We start from the raw sequence: 11,428 nt of genomic DNA, 5'->3' as shown, positions 1-11,428 counted from the left end.
TTAAGTTCTTGTTTAAAGCACTCCAGAGGCAAAGCAAGTGCTGTGCTCACGTGTTCATGCATGAGAGCCCCTGTACATAATCCAGGGTTGCCAGAGATCAATCTTTTGAAAAATAGACCTGAGTTTTCTGAGCATTCATCTGCTGGGCTGTATCAAGCCTGTGCTGCTTTGCATCCACTTCTTGGGAATTTTCACACCTGTATTTCTAGTTTAATGTGTTGCCTTTTCTCTCACCAGAATTAGCAGGTGACATCCCTTTGTTTAAAATATTCTAAACATCTAATCAGCAGGGAGAAATTATGTGTGAGTTGTGTCTCAATGCCATGCCATGAAGTGCTGTCTTTACACACCTCTTTGCATTTGCTGTTTTGATAGGGTTTAAAAATCCCATTGCCATCCTTCCCTTTCTTATTAACCTCTCTTTTCTACAGAGCGTGGGGACTCTTAATGTCTAGTACTGCAAGAAAGAAATTTAATTGAATTCAACTCTACCCAATGGCTTCTAAGCTTTTAGTATTCACCCTCCTTATTTCCCTGTGCTTGGAGACTGCTGAAATCCCAGAAAGGCTATGTAGGGATTGAATATGAAAAATCAGATTTGGGATAACCAGAAGAAGGATCTTCTTTCCTTAGGAGAATTGTTTAAAGGATTGGCTGAGGTACAGCCATTGAGGGAACTGCTTAATCACTCCAGTTGCTCAAACAAGACCTGTTTTTTTACTCACTGAAAATGATAATAAAACTCCCTCTGTACAGTAAGAACAAGACAGCACCATTCATTTCTCAGGTGGAGTCAGAGATTAACTAAACAAGCTCACTGTGCACTCCTTCTACAAATATTCTACACTGCTTGAAGGTTTTTCCTTCAGAAAACCGATTCCGCAAATATTTCCTGTTTTTGCACAGCCACTTCTGCCTCTGCCATATCAGAATGCAAGAACCAGTTGCTTTCCTTGCATTAACTTTGATGAAAGAGGTGCCCTTTCCCAGCAGACTTTGACCTATTCAATGGCATGCTGACCATGCTGTCATCTTGAGTCAAATTCTGTTTTCTTTCTGAATGTGTGATGGTCTGTAGTCTCAACAATCAGCTTTCTGCAACTTCCTTCCAACTGAGTCATGTTATGGTTGTGATATTATATATCATACTTGCAAGATGCTGCATCAGCTCAAGGTGTTTCTAAGGCTGCTCCTCTGGACTCAGGATACCTTGAGACTTCAAAGCAAAGCTAATAACAACAAGGGCTGATTTTCCATTGACGGAACCCTGAAGAGATGATGTTCAACTGTCACAACTTTTCATGGGTTACTAGCGAATTTTTTCTAACTCTTTTCCTAAATGACCCAACTATTGTCTGTTTGAGATGTCTCCATGAGGATCTTGCAGCAAGGCTGCATGTGACAGCACAATAAATACAGTATTGGGGCCCCTATAAACCCTTGGCATCTCAGATTTGCTGGGGCTTCCCCGACCCTCCTGTACTAAGGGTGAAGTAAATTCCATTTCTATCTACAAACGGATGGCTCTGTCTTTATGTATTTCCTTTCCTGAGGAAACATACTTTGCTTTCTGCTTTACCATTTGATCACTGGCTGGACAGGAAATTTGGTCTTGAACCACCAATAGCACACAATCATTAAAAGAGGAATGAGAAGGACCCTCACGGGGCACCATCTCCCTGCACCAGCAGCAAGATCAGCTGCAACAAAGTATTTCTGGACCACCAGAACACTATTACAAGTCAGTGTGAGGGCAGAACAGCTGCCTGGTAAGCTGGGATGGGACACTGAGGAATAAGAGGATCAAATAAGTCAAAATGGAGTGGGAGGATGAAAGGCCATTTACATCGGGGAAATGCACTCACGGGTTTTGGTGAAATGCTCAATGCTTCTGTCACAAGTGGCCACTTTGTGGTACAAATAACTCATTGGGATAAACATTCATTCACTTTCTGTTCCTTTTCTGGGTTGAAGTGCCGTTTCTCTACTGCCTATGAGGCTTCAATCACATTTCTCAGCTTGCTGTCACTAAACTGTTGGAGAGACATTTCCCTGGCAACACTTCAGTGTGTTTATCATACCAAAATTCACTGTAGGACAAGTATTGTCTGTTTGTGCTGTCTCCAATTCCTGGCAAAACAGGCACTGAGCCACAGGAAAGCCTCTCTGGGCTTTTCAACTCAGAGGTAAATAAACACATAAATAATGACAACGGTGAGGGTTTGTGGCATAGCCTGGGTGCCAGACCACCCTGGGATCGTACCTGCCAGTAACTTTGCACTGCTCATCCAAAAATGTCATCTGCAAAAATACATTTTTAGTCTCCCAATTCCTACACTAAATACTAAAAGTTCCAGAAATGGCAGAGCAACCCTGTGACACCTGTGTTGTGAGGAATCCAGCAGTTGTATGACAAGAATTTTTAAAGAGGTATAAGGTGACCACTGCAGTTGGTCTTAATTTTCAGTGCTTGCAAATCTCATGGGGGTACATTTCAGTCACCGTCCTTAAAGCTCGTCTGAGTATGGTGACAATGTACTAAAGGATGGGGATAGAAACAGTGACAACTGCATTTACAAATCATACCTGGAGAATTATGTGATAGTGCAGACTAGAAGTTTCCACCTTCTCAGCCTCTCCTTCTTTAAATGTCTAATGGAATCATGTAAAGTGAAACTGGTAACTCCTATAAAAATGCAAAACTTCAGTGTTATCAGTTTGTTACATTTAATTTAGAACATAAAAACAAAAGTGAAAATAATATTCTGGACACTTTCCTTCCTTGTGACATTCCACCCTTAAACACAAAAAGAAACGGGGCTGTGGAAGCCAAATCCCAGGGACTGCATGTCTTAAAAATGAGATTAAGGCAATGAAACAACAGAGTTTCTCACCAATTCTTCTCCCTGCCTTTATTCTCTGGAACCTCCATAGATCCAGTGGTTTTACTGGAAGCTTCTGGTGGTTTCTGACAAAGAAAGACAAAATTAATAACAATAATAACTACTGTTGAAAAAGCTGTTCCCAAATATCTCCTGTCATTGACTACTGTCAACCATCTTCTTTTATACTGGTTTGGTTTTTCCTTTCCCAAAGAAAATTGGTTTGGTTTGAATCTTCCCCCAGACTTTGCAAGATGTCAGCTCTGTTTTTCAGGGTGTGTTCTGATTGCTGACTCTTCCTTCAAGGCTTTAACACATTCACCAATAACTGTAGCCTCTTCTTCACTGGCTTCTTTATTATTTTGAAGTTTTCTTTATAAACTGGGGATAACAACTCTATTAATAGAAAAATAAAAGACCAGGCCTAGGTGCTTGTCTGGACTCCTTTTTAGTTTCTGCAGATTGAAGGCACACTAAAAGCAGCAGTTTAGGGTGGAAAGGGTAATGTTTCCTTTGCCACCTCCTGCTCTCCAGTGGAAGGCTGCGTGTCAAACCATGGCAGGGCAGGGTGGAAAATTTCACTGTGAGGGTGAAAATGAAAGTGAAGGAGAGTGTTAAATTTACAGTGCCATGCCAGTAAACCCATCCCTTCCTGTCTGCCCACTGTCAGGCCAAACTCAGACATGCAGAAATAACAAAGTTCCCTCATCCGTCAACCTTTCCAAAATTCCCATGTTTGTATCTCACAACCAGGGATGAGGAAGTAAGGGAGGAACAAAGCCATGAGACAATCAATAACCAGATTTCGTGTGCCTGGCTGCACGTTGGCTCAAGCAGAAGTGATTGCTGACACCTCCTGACTCACTCCTGGGATCCTCAGCCACAGCTGCAGCAGCAAAAATAAAATTAAAGGAATAAAAAAAAGGGGAAATAGCAATTAGCAGGTGACTGGACCTAAAGTCCGGTGTCCTACTCATGCCTGTGACAGGCTGGACTGTGTCCTACACTCCTGGGCATCATTTCATTACATTTAGCCCACTGAAGGTGTCACTGAGAATAAGGAAAAGCTGGCATGTGGCAAATGTGTGTGTTATCTCTGGTCCTGCAATCCACACTTCTCACAGCAGGATGGGAAGAAAGATGACCTCAAGATTACTGCGTGCAAAACCAGATTTATTCTCGAAAAATAACAGTGAACTACAGAACTGTGAAGGTTTCCTTTAGTAAAAGCACAGTCTGAGGAATAAACTCCAATTTCAGTAACAGAGCATTGGCTGTGGGCAGTAGAATTTCTAACCAAGGACAGGTAACAGAAGAGATTTGAATACTGGTTTTCAAAAGCCCATACATTTATGGACCGAAATGAAGAACAGAATATTGAAGTATAAAAGTAACTTCGATTATGAACATTTAAAGCTTCAGCAAGAAACAGAGCACTGCTGAAACAACTCCAGCAAAACTCCCAGACTTGTCTTTATTACTGCCCTCCGAGTCTCCACTTCTGACCCCTGAGTCTCTCACTTCTCCTTACTCCTGACTTGTTCTACTCATTATTGTTTTCTGCACATTCAGAGGTCACACTTTGGCCACCTTATCTTAGTCTTTACAAAACCATTGCATGTTGATCTGCTTTCCATGTTTCCTGGATGGAAATGGGTCTTCTCAGGCAATTTTATGGCTCTGCTTTATCTTTATGAGCCTTTTTACTACTTAACCTGTATTTAAGGACTCCTTGCTAAGCACTCCAGTTAGGCCAGTCTTGCCTATGCCTGCACAGCCTTCAGTGTCCGTGCAAATGACATCACATTTCCAAACTTTCTGTGCAATTTCCTTCCTCTGTTCTTCCTGTTAGAGAAACAGTGACAGAAGGTGTGGGGTATGAGCTTAAAAAGCTCCTTTTCTAGCAACTATCTATCTTCCCCTGCCAAAAAGTGATTTCCATGGCACATTCTTCAGTATCTTCAGAGTATTTTTAGTCAGTTTTCATTGATTTTGTGCTGCAAGTCCACCTCAATATTTACACACTGAAATACATTGAAAGGCATGGAAATACAGACATGGAAACACAGACCACTTACACACTGAAATACAGACCATTTCCCTGATCAGTTTGTGTTGAGCATCCCAGAATACAATCTTCTGCTACTCTGCTGTTACTTTCAATTCACGGAAAGAATCTTTGGACTAATTTAGGAAATTTTGTCTCCCATCACAAATCTTAATAAATACGTCAGTATGAACATATCTTCTCATTACATCTCCTACTTTTTAAAATGTGCTTGTTGATCATCCAATGATTGTGTAACTGGAGAAACATTCATCCTACACTGTCAGTGAGCAGGGGACGAGCAGTCTTGAACGTGCAAGCTCTTTTCAGGCAGTGCTGCCAACATGTGGTGCTTCCCTGTCCCTGGTGCTGTGGCTCCTGTCACATACACAGGGTGTGCTTTGGAAATGTGGTCACGCATATCCTGACTAATCCTGCAACATTTAATAAAATAACTGTTTCTTCATTTGGAACTCCTTAGCAAGCAAATCCAACATGAAGATGAACCTGAGGCAGTTGCTAGAATAGGGTACACTGAATAGTGCTGGGATTTGTGGAATATTCCTGAAATGTAATGTGTGGTGACATGGAGCAAGGTCAGATTCTAGAACATGATGGGTGGCTTTATGGGTGGGTTAAGTCACAGGGGTTAATTATAATACACAGTCCTTATACACACATCAAGAGACTGTCACAGACTAATTAGCAGGTGCTCTTATTAATCATAACAAATTTTGTCTGCATTTCCAAAAGGGTAAGATGCAAAATAATAACTTCATGCAGGCCAAGTGCTTCATCCAATTCTTGCATTGGGACCACAGCCACCAAAGCCAGAGGAGCTGATATAGACTGTATGCTTTACTTAAGGGATAAAAATAGTAACTTCTTTGGTCAAAAGTACCTTCTTGCCTCATCTTGTTTTGATGATGATTAGTTCTGACTTAGTAATCTGAAACCTGGCAGAAGGGAACAGAAAGGGGAATTTTCTGTGCCTTTACAACACTGTCCATCAGGCTCCAGCAGCTCAACAGCTCTCTGACCAGCACATGCTGAAAACCTCTATGTCATGTCCTTCTTTCTTCTCACATACCAGCTTTGAAGACTTAATTGCAATCTGAGAATTCTCTGAAATAACAGAATTCTCTTCCTAGTGGGGTTTTGGGGATCAATAGTTCCTGTACTTCCACAAAGTGTCTAAATCCTCATCCAACATAACATCTCTGATCCAAATTTCCTCCCATGTTTTTGCTTCTGAAATCTCATTTCTTTTCAATGGAAGAGCAAAGCAGCATGTGTGAAAGACAGGTGACTGGCACCCTGAAATGACATCATACTGATAGATAAATCCTCACAGTTAATGTCTTGATTTGGTAAAACAACCATTGCAGAAAAGATGACTTCTCAAGTACCTGCCCACACAGTGTCTTACATCCTTTGGATAAGGATGTAAGAAATGATAGTTCGTGCATGGTTTTGGAAAGGTTTTGTAATAAGTTCCTACCCAGTCAGATGACCATTTTGCAAGAAACACACCACCCAATCTCCAATTAACCAGCAGGAGTCAGTGCACCCGGATCAGTGGTGAGACACACACACGAGAGCAGTATAAACCATCAACTCATTTTTAAAGGCTGCAGGTTTTAATACTGATAAAGTTGAAAACAAACAAAGGGAAAGGCAGTTCTTCAGCACTGAAAGCAGCAGCAGGACTTTCAATACTTATTTTTCCAAAACAGCATAGGGGCATGGGAAAAGAAAGCAACTAATTAGAGGACAAAGAAACTTCAGAATTCTTTCTGCCTTCTCCTCACATAGCAGTGTAACAAGGAGCGATGCCTTTGAGCCCAGACTCCAAGCCGATTTGTTGAGGATGTCCCAGCCTTCAGCCTCAGACCCACCTTTTGAACTTGTTCATCCAGGCTGCTGCAGATACTGTGTTTTGTAAAACTGCATAAAGAAAACTGTTTTTTAATTCTGGTAACCATGATGAAGCATAGCCCTGTCTCTGAGTATTCAGAGCAGTGAAAAATGGTGTAAGATGGTGAATGCTACTGAACTACATGGGAGCCCTTCCCTTTGACTCCAGTGGCTTTGGCTCAGAACCCTCAGACAGCATGGGAAGTAAACATCCTGGTAAGAAATTATCTAGACTGTCTTTGTTGTTATAGACCAAGACAGAATTTGACAGAGCACAAAGGCAAGAGTTGTGTCTCACGACTTTTAACAGAGAGTCCCTGTGAATTCCAGAGTTTCATAAGAGTGTTACAGAGTTCTACACAGCAAAGCTACTTCATTATGATCTGTGATTTCTTTCAGATACTTATAAAATTGAAAGCGCTTCCTAAATAGTAAATAAATAAGCCCCTCCCCATATAGAGCAATAAAGCGAGCTGATTACAGGTTCAGTACTGTACCCAGTCTGCTCCTTTCAAAGCCTCTTTGTTAGATCAAAGGGTTTATGGTTCTGTTCCTTTCTCAACCAGACATGAGTTGCATTCAATTTACTTTTTATGCTAAATACCACTCATATTGTGTACATTTTTTGTATCATTTCCTCAGCTATAAAACCTGCACCTTTGCTTATGAGGGTAATGAAGTTAGAGTGCAGGGATTGGCTCTCCATCTCAAGTTTCATAATACACACAGGATGCCTTTTCACTGCATTTAATCAATTAGAAATTACCAGACTTGGCATAGTGCCACTGTGGCATCCTGCAGGCTCTGTCCTGTAAAGGAGGGAGCAGGATTTGGAGACCTTTGTATTTTTAAACCCTGGTTCTGAGATAGTTGTAAAATTATCATTACCATGTCAGTGCCTCCTAACTCAGAGCCACACTAGGGGGGAATACCCAATTTCCTGGTCCTTGCCATCCAAGTCTCAACATGTCAGAGGGTGTTCCGTGCATGGAAATCATCTGGCAGTGGGAGGCAATGAGCAGGGGAGAGAACGGTGGGTTCAGAGCTCTCATGGGTTCTTCAGCAGTCCCCAGGACTAAGATCCCTGTAAGCTGCTGTGCTCTCTTGCCTTGCCCACGACAGCCCAAATGTTAATTATTGCAGCTATGAGGCTGGCCCACCACACAGACAGTAACCTAAAGGTTCCACACACCTCAAACACACAGGGCAGCCCATGAAAAGCACAACAGACCTGACCTTATTTTCCCGAGGTTAAACAGCCACATAGTGAAATGCGTAAGATTATCAACAAATATAATTTTGAAGGTCTCCCAAGTTAAGCACCTAAAAAGCAATCTGAGGATTATTTTTGAAACTCTTTGCCATAAAGCTTCAACATGCCCTGTGAGACACTTGCAGCTAAGAGGACAAACTTGACAGAGCTCTTGGGAGAGAGAAAGCTCCAAGACTCAACTGTGTTCTATGCTGTAAACTGTTATTAAACTCACCGTATCTCTGACCTCTACAAATGGAGGGAAAAACACAAAATAAAAGAGAAAGTAGCTCTTGCAGTTGCACAACTGTGGAAAAAAATACTCTGCTTTATCTTGTTCCTTGTTTCACACCACTTGAGACACATCTGACTTTCTGTAGAAGGAATGACTGCTAAGAAATTGAAGCAAGGCTGAAAAAATTCCAGATCCTGTGTGATTTTACCTAATGCAGAACATGAGTCAACCTCATCAGCTGCAAGAATTTGTCAGTTTTGTGTCTTCTAAAATCCATTCTGTAAAAGGGCAGGAAACACTAATCAAAACACCAGCACTTTTAAACTTCTCTCAAGAAGGATACCAGAGACCATGCAAACAACAAGCTGTAATAATAAAAAGACATAAAATACAGTGGTTTTTAAACAGATGAGGCTGAACTTTGGCAGAAGGAAGACCACTGGTAACGAGGCCATTCAGTCTGAAGTTGGGCAGGAGGTTCAGGTGGGACATCAGGAAGAATTTGTTCATAAAAAGGGTTGTCAGGCATTGGAAGGGGCTGCCCAGGGAGGTTGTGGAGTCCCCAACCCTGGAGGTGTCCAAGAAATGACTGGATGTGGCACTCAGTGCTCTGGACTGGGTGACAGGTGGGGATCAATCACAAGTTGTGTCTAGTGATCTGGGAGGTCTTTTCCAACCTCAATGATTCTGTGAAACACCCAAGCCAACCTGGCTTGGAAGTTACTGATTAAAAAAACAAAAATCAAGATAATCCTGCTCAAAATGGACCCATGCAGAACATGGAGACAGATTCTTCTTGGATAAAAGGCACTCAGGTTGATAGTTAGAGAGTAGGTAAGTTTACTTCTTGGGGCTCCCAGTTCACAGGCAGGACAGCAAACAGCAGTTCCAGAACTGTCCTCTTCAGGCTCTACCAGTGAAGTGAGCAATGCCAGGCACCTCTCTCTCAGTGACAAATACAAACATTGTGAAGCTCTCAGCTGCAAGTGACAGGTGCTTCCCTCTGCTTCTAAACTTTTAAAAATTATTTTTAAATATCAAACACAATTATGACGAAAACAGAAAATACTCTTCAAAGAACAGGGTTTTTTTTAAAGTTAATGTGCCTGCCCTGCTTAATCACAAGCTGAAAGGAACACTTGATGATTAGCGTATACTTCAGTTAGCACTATTTCATAAAACCTGGCTTGACAGAAGTATAAGATAAATTAATCAAATAATACAAAAGTTGAAAGATGTGCCAGCTGGCTCATGCTCAAGCAGAAATACATCAGCTGTGAGCAGCAGGGAAGGCTGCAGGAAAGCAACTGATCCAATGGGCAGTGAAGTTCCATGTCTGGCCATTTTTGGGTGTCAGTGACTTGCTTTAGAACACTGCTCTGACCAAGAGACTGCTCACCTCAAACACACCTCTGCTGGTCGGGGTGACACTGAGGGACACAATGTTGCAGAGCACAAAGCTCTAAAGACTCATTCTTACAGTTTAAGGTTAAGGACTCTCACAATGAAAAAATATTATGATACTGAATGTTTAAGACTCACAGATGTGCTGCCTGTTCAGTTCACAGCTTATCAGAGCTTTTTATATGAAGGCACAATTTATAATGCCAAGTTAAAAGCTATGACAAATAAGAAACTGTTTCCTTTAAAACAGATCAGGGTGAATATTATTTGTTTCTCCCAGAAATAGTGTGTATTCCTGTTCAGTACAGTATCACAGTAAAGATTACTTCCTTATGATATTTGAAAATGAGCCAAACACCAGGGAAGAGAGGTTTTTGTTAAGTATCAAGTCCTCAAGCTCAAGTGTCTCTAAACAAAAAGTAATGCCTGTGACATAACGAACCAAGTAATAAAGAGCTTACGAAGTGCTGAAGAATGATTTAAAGAACATTCAATTAATGACAAATGGTGCTAAGCAAGACCTGGCCTGGGCTGGAAGAATTCTATTCAGTACCTACAGAGCTCAAATGACTTTCGGTGGCGAGAGTGAATTGAATTCTGACAGAAGAATGTGACCAGAGGTATGTTTGTGTCAAGCCACGTGAAGGGCAGAATGCTATCCTGTATTTTACATAAACCATAAATTTACACAGTCTTTTCCTTATAAAGCCTGAAATTAAGAATCAAATTAAAAAATATTTTAAAAAGGAAAAATTTTCACTACACAGAAAGTTTCTACATTAGGCCCCAAAGCTGTTAATAACCAAAGCAGACTTTACCATTTGTCTATGGGCTTAAGAGCAAGAACTAAACACTAAACAAAACACATTGACCAACCTGCTGGCACTGCTCCATTTTAGGCCTGTTATTTCCATATTTCTAATGTACAGACTACTTCCACACAATTTCAGCTTTAGGTTTCCAAGGTCATGCATGCACAGAACAGAAAGAACAGCACCAGCTTTGATTCTGGCCTTAGAGTGGATGTTGGTAAGTCTGTAGTGTGATCTAAATGATTTGTTTTTCCATGCAAGAATGTAAAGCATGACCTCGCCCTGTTACACAGGAGTCTCCCAACTGTCTTCCCTTGTTCTAATGTTTATCTTGCATAACAAGCCTCCTGTGAAACCCTCTCTACCTCAACCAAGAGTCACCTGTACACAACCTTTGAACAGTTAAATCCACTCAACTTTGAATTGTAGAGTACTCAGTTACTTACTGTAACCAGCTGTAAAAGTGGCAGAATGTAGTTATTACATTTGTGTAAACACAAGGAAAATCCCAGGCTAGCCAGTGGCACAGGTACTATTTCATATTGAAATTGATGCTGGCATGTGAAAACTTACTGCAGGAGTCATCAGGGAGGCACAAAAACAGGGCCTTTGACACAACCTTCTGACTGGCCCTTAATCATTCAGTTATTGTAATCACCTATCAACGGTCATCACTTACCAGAATTGGTGCAGAAATGGGTTCCTCATTTCAGTAAGAGAAACCAAAGCCTACAAATAGGCTTGCCTCTTTTACTGACATTATCCCTTGCTATGCTGGCAGCTTAATGAGCGCCACAAGCTTTTCTAAACTCTGTAATAGTAATTTCAGGACACAACACAGCCTTTTTCATCCACCATCTTCATGCTCAGAGATTCTAG

This window comes from Pithys albifrons, chromosome 21 (assembly GCF_047495875.1).
Source record: "Pithys albifrons albifrons isolate INPA30051 chromosome 21, PitAlb_v1, whole genome shotgun sequence".
NCBI lineage: Eukaryota > Metazoa > Chordata > Aves > Passeriformes > Thamnophilidae > Pithys > Pithys albifrons.
The sequence above is the reverse complement of the archived record's forward strand: the minus strand, read 5'-3'. Positions refer to the sequence as shown.